This window comes from Dioscorea cayenensis, chromosome 7 (genome assembly GCF_009730915.1).
Source record: "Dioscorea cayenensis subsp. rotundata cultivar TDr96_F1 chromosome 7, TDr96_F1_v2_PseudoChromosome.rev07_lg8_w22 25.fasta, whole genome shotgun sequence".
In the NCBI taxonomy this organism is placed as follows: domain Eukaryota; kingdom Viridiplantae; phylum Streptophyta; class Magnoliopsida; order Dioscoreales; family Dioscoreaceae; genus Dioscorea; species Dioscorea cayenensis.
In genome coordinates, this window is record NC_052477.1 from 26,234,362 (window position 1) to 26,240,959 (window position 6,598).

Genomic DNA, 6,598 nt, shown 5'->3' on the forward strand with positions numbered 1-6,598 from the left:
ATGAAACACTAGTGGGCTTGGTGAAATTGTCCAAGAGGTTCTCAATCCTTTCCTTGAAAGATTAAAGAAATTTCCTGATAGACAAAATATGTGAGAAAGAATGAGTTGTAATATTCATTAAAGCAACCCATATAAATACAAGAATGATGTATACAAGAGGGTGTACACTTAAGGGTATATACGTATAAATATACAATGCATATATAAGTAAAATTATTACTCTAACACACCCCCTCAAACTCACGGTGGGTTATAAACCGAGAGTTTGTCAACTAAAAACTGAAACCGAGAGACGATGATGTGCTTTTAGTGAAAAGATCGCCAGTCGATGTGTAGAGGCAACATAAGGAAGAAGAATACCGCCAGCAAGATAATGATGACGAACAAAGTGAAGGGTGACCTCAAGATGCTTCGTGCGTTCATGGAATACAGGTGGTTGGCAAAGAATTTTAATGGCACTCGGTTATCACAAAGGTGTATAGGAGTGGGGGCGTAAATAGAAACACCAAAGTCCATCAAAATCTGCCTCAACCAAAGAACCTCCTTAGCAGTGGAGGACATAGCACCATACTCAGCCTCAGCAGTAGAAAGAGCAACAGTAGATTGTTTCTTGCTTTTCCAAGAGATAAGGGAATCTCCAAGGAAAATGCAGAAACCAGTAGTAGAACGTCGATCGGAGGCATCACCGGCCCAATCAGCATCACAATAGGCGCGCAACTCAAGAGAAAATGAGGCAGAGAAAAGTAAAGAACAAGATATAGTACCACGAAGATAACGAAGAACTCGTAAGAGGGCAGCATAATGAGTAGAACGAGGAGCACTCACAAACTGACTAAGAACACGAATGACAGATATGTAATATCGGGTCGAATAATGGTCGAGCAGACAAGAGCACCAACAAGTGCACGATAGCGAGTAGGATCAGGCAGAGACTCACCATCAGAAGAAGAAAGTCGGTGATGCAACTCAATAGGAGTAGAGGCTGTTTGGAAATCCGTGATATCAGCTCGTCGAATAATATCGAGTATGTACTGCTGAGACACCAAGTAACCTCGACGAGGATAAGCAACCTCAAGACCTAAAAAATAACGAAGAGGGCCAAGATCTTTCATTTGAAACTCGATGTGTAATTGCTGTTTCAATGAAAGAACAGTATCAACATCATCACCAGTGATAACCATATCATCAACATAAAGAAGAAGAATAGTGATGCCACGAGTAGTCTACCGAGTAAAGAGGGCATAATCATAAGAGCTTTCGGTGAAACCAAGAGTGAGAACCACATTGCGAAATCGCTTAAACCAGGCACGAGGAGCCTGTTTGAGTCCATAGATAGCCCGGCGAAGATGACAAACATGCTGAGAAGGATGAAAGAAACCAGGAGGAGGAGTCATATACACATCCTCAGAGAGGTCTCCATGTAAGAAAGCATTGGTGACATCTAACTGATGAAGTGGCCAGTGACGAGCAGCAGAAATAGCGAAAAGAAGACGAACAGTGGTCAACTTAGCCACAGGAGCAAATGTCTCCTCATAATCAATGCCATACTCCTAAGAAAAACCACGAGCAACAAGACGCGTTTTGTGGCGCTCAATATTACCATCAGCTCTGGTCTTGACCCGATAGACCCACCGACAGCTGATTGGAGTAACACCAGATGGTAGAGGAACAAGATCCCATGTATGCATGCGCTGAAGAGCATCAAGTTCCTCTGACATAGCATGTTGCCACTGGGGATGTTTTACCGCCTCACGATAAGACTGTGGCTCAGAATGCGAGTGAATAGTAGCAAGAAAGGCTTGGAAATCAGGAGATTAGGTAGATGAGAGAGAAAGGGTATACCGAGCAGGAGGACGACGAGAACGGTCTGGGTAACGACGAGGAACAGCAGGAACATCTTCAGGAGAGGAAGGGTCGGCGAAGAGAGAAGACGAATCACCAGAATCATCAATATACCCAGAAGAAGGGGAAAGAGGAACATAGGAAGTGTCTATGGAGACGTCGGGAAGGGGTATAGAATTGATAGTGGTGGTGGAACTCGGAAGAACTATGGAGGGGAGAGAAGAGGATGCAGTAGCAGAAGACTGAAGAAAGGAAAGATTTGGAAAGGATGAAGAGAAGTAAGGAGTATCCTCAAGAAAAGTGACATGACGAGAAATACGAAGATGGTGAGAATGAGGATCATAACAACGATAACCTTTATGTTCAGAGCTATATCCAAGAAAAATACACATAGCAGAACGGGGAGAAAGTTTGTTTCTCTCGACAGTGGTAAGAGAACAAAAACAGTGCAAACCAAACGTGCGAAGATGACCATAGGAGGGAGGAATGGAGTACAAACGCTCATAAGGTGTGATACCAGAGAGAGTGGTGGAAGGAATGCGATTAATTAGATAGACAGATGTAAGGATGGCTTCAACCCAAAAGGATTGAGGGACAGAAGAGGTAAAAAGGAGTGCACGTGCAGTGTCTAAGATATGACGATGTTTACGCTCAACGACACCATTCTGAGCAGGTGTATAAGGACAGGATTGCTGCGGAAGAGTGTCGTGAGTTGAAAGTAATGTGCGAAATGATGTAGAGAGATACTCGCGTGCCCCATCAGAGCGAAAAATCTTAATGCTTTTACCAAACTGAGTATATACCATTTGCGCAAATTGAGAGTAAATAGCAAAAACCTCAGATCGAGAACGCATTAGATATAGCCAAGTATAACGCGAGAAATCATCAATAAAAGATATGTAATAGAAGTAACCACCAAGAGAGGAGAATGGTGCAGGACCCCAAACATCAGAATGAACCAGATCAAAAGTAGATTCAGAAATAGATTCTCGTGAAGAGAAAGGAAGAGCAGTAGATTTAGCAAGTTTACAACCCAGACAAGGATGTAAGGGAAGGAAAGAAACAGAGCCAAGAGTACCTGAACTGGCTAAGAGTTTCAGGCGAGAACTAGACAAGTGACCTAGGTGACTATGCCAACGATCAAAAGAACATACAGAGGCGACAATGTTAGAAGATGGAGGAGCGGGAAGATGAAGAGAGTCTAAGTGATAGAGGCCGCCAACTCTACGCCCGATCCCAATCCTCTGGCCTGAAAGATGGTCCTGCACAGTACAAGTAGAGGAAGAAAAGGTAACTGTGAGACCATGATCAGTGAGCTGACTAACAGAAAGAAGGTTGAGAGCGAGGCCAGGGACATGATGGACGTCAGGAATGTCAAATGAAGTGGATTGAAGACGTCCACACTGCATGACAGGATGAAAACTCCCATTAGCAATGCGAACACTGGAAAAGGTATGAGGCGTAGTAAGTGTGACTAGGCTAGAAGTGTCAGTAGTCATTTGATGAGTGGCACCAGAATCTAAAATCCAAGAAGAGGAAGACATACCAGAGGCAACAAACATAGCAGAGGAAACGCTGGAGGGCAAAGCGCGCTGCATGGCATGAATCTGTTCAGTAAGCTGAGCAACCTGAGAAAGAAGATCAACAGAAGGAGAATCTGAGGCTGAGACAAAAGCAGCATGAGAAGCGGAAGCAGGAGATTAGGAGAAGGGCGAGTCTGGGATGACTGTTATTGTTGTCGTTGCTGAAGCTTCAGACACTGATTCTTCATATGACCAGGACGCTTGCAATAATGACAGATAACAGAGGACCGCGAAGAGGTCGATGAAGCAGAAGCTGATGAAAGGATGGATGGTACTCGAGTGGAACGTGAAGAGGTCACAACAAGAACTGTGTCAGTAGGAATAAGTCGTGGAGATAATGTGCTGAGACGAGTTTTTTCAGCAATAACACTACGAATGACATCGTCAAAGGATGGAAGAGGATCACGATTGAGAAGTTGACTTCGAACAACCTCAAAATCAGGACGAAGACGCATCAGAAATTCAAAGGTACGCTGTGTTTGGTGAGACTGAGTGCGAGTTTTGCAACATGTGCATGTCAAACAGGTAGACCCTTCTAAAGAATCAAGCTGACGCCATAAAGATCGCAGATCACTGACATGCTCCCGAACGGAACGCTCATGTTGCTGTACATGAGTAAGATCCTGTAAAATGGCATACTGACAAGCAGAACTGGAATGCTCAAACATACGCCCCAAGTGTTCCCACATTGCATGAGCAGTGGGAAGATGTCCAATTTCCATACGAATATCAATTTCACAAGATTGACAGATAATGGTCATCGTACGGTGATCACTAAGTGTCCACGAGGCATCGGGTGTAGCCGGTTGGGGAGAGGTACCGTCGACATGGCTAAACAAATCCATACCAAGTAAAGCAATATGAACTGTAGTAAACCACTCTTTATAGTTGGAACCATTTAATTTGATATCAAGTGGAGCTAGAAAATGTGGTGTAGAGATGCCATTTTTTTTTTTAATATATAGATAGATATATAAAATAAATAATAATGGAGAGAAAGAAAGAGTCAGGAGAGAGAAAGTAAATGCTAAAATAAAACAGGGGCGTATGCTGGTGAGTTTTTTTTTTGTTTTGTTTTTGTTTTTGTTTTTGTTTTTTTTTGTTTTGTTTTGTTTTTTTTTTAATGTATATATATATATATAACAGTAACAAGATAATAATTTAATCAAAAGCACTGGTGGTAGTGGATGTTGGGTAGCTGGCTTTGATTGAGGATGCTTGCCACCAAGATATGTCTACGCTTGGAAATTGTGAAGGCTTTGGATCCGGCGCCCATGTGAAATTAGCTGTTGTGATGAACAGGTTCCGAGCACAGTGGCGACGTTGATAGCTTCCAGTGACCGGAATGTGCTAGAGCTTGATGACGGTGTTGGACTGATCAACGGCGAGAGAAGATTAATCAATGACAAAGGACTGATGGTCTGTTGCGGGATCACGACGACGAGCGAGCCCAGACAACGACGACCGGAAGAAAACAAGCAAATGTCGAAACCGGCAAGAAAGGATCAAGCAAACGTCAAACGAAGTAATAGACGGCGAAACATTGACGTCATAGACGGCGAGATCGGCCCAGATGACGACGACCGGAAGAAAACAGGCAAATGTCGAAACCGGCAAGAAAGGATCAAGCAAACGTCAAACGAAATAATAGACGGCGAAACATTGACGTCATAGACGGCGAGATCGGCTACCCGGCAAAGAACTCCGGCAAAACAAGGAGAACTAAACAAATGACTTTATCACCAAAGACAAAACGGAGCAACCTTCCGGCGGGATCGACGGGCGTCTGATACCATGATAGACAAAATATGTGAGAAGGAATGAGTTGTAATATTCATTAAAGCAACCCATATAAATACAAGAATGACATATACAAGAGGGTGTACACTTAAGGGTATATATGTATAAATATACAATGCATATACAAGTAAAATTATTACTCTAACACTTCCCAAACCTCTTTTCTCTGTAAATAAAGAGGATTTGAAGAGGAGGCGAAGAATTACAACTCTATAGGAAATATCAAGTGATAATGGACAAGGATTCGAACATTATTTCAAACATTATTTACGCGTATTTGAATTTCATATCAGCATCTTTAGAGGGTTGGGTTAAAAATATATAGACCATTGCGAATTTCCAAAACCTTTGAAGAATTTAATATTTGTGGTTGTAAAGTTTTTTTTTTTTACAATAGTTAGCAGAAAGTTACTTTTATAAGGGAGAAGAGAGAGAAGAGAGGGGAAAAAATAAGGGAGAAGAGAGAAGAGAGGGGGTGGCAAAAGAAAGGAGATAAGAGTTTTGAGAAGAAAAAAAAAGGAGAAAGAATGAACTGAAGTGAGAACATGAAATTTTCGAAGGAAAAAGTAGAAGGTGAAGAAATTAAAAAAAGACAACAGAGGCTTATTTATCCGGCTCAAAGAATCAATCGAACTCGGCATCAAGAGAAAGGTATAATATCTTTTTTAAGTGCGTGCATGTTTCGTGCATGCATTTATAGCGGGTCCCACTACTTGCTTTATTATTAATTTCTTTCATACAAATTATAAACCTTCATCATGTCATGTAGCCCACCCATGCTTAAAGTCAGCATGCTCTTTTGTTTTTTTTTTTTAAGATAGGGACATGCAAACCAAGCTTTTTACATTATTACCGGCCATTATATCTTTCTCCCTCGGTGGCGAACCGGAGAGTTCTAAACATTGCACGTCACGGTCTCCGCTCACTGTTTTATGCATATCTCCGGAGAGTTCCAAACAATGCACCAAAAAAAAAAAAATCAAGTTTTATTATTTAAAATTTTAAAATAATAATATTATCATCAAGAACCATTAAATTATTTTTTAATCATTTAAAAAATAACAAATAAAAATTAAAAATATTAATTCATATATTTATATGATTTATATATATATATATATATTTATTCGTTGTATGAGGCTAACATTGATTTAAGAAAGAGATGAGGATGTCTTTATCTGATGACTCAGACGTGGGGCCCATGAGGTTGTGACACGTGTCTTATTGCTGATGTGACGTGATTTGGACATGTGTCAGTGATGAGATGATTGGATGGTGGTTTGGTGGTGATTTAAACGGGAAAAGGGCGACGAATACCGGTGGGTTTTGATCCTGGTGGACGATAGCGGCCTTATTACCAAAATGCCCTTCAA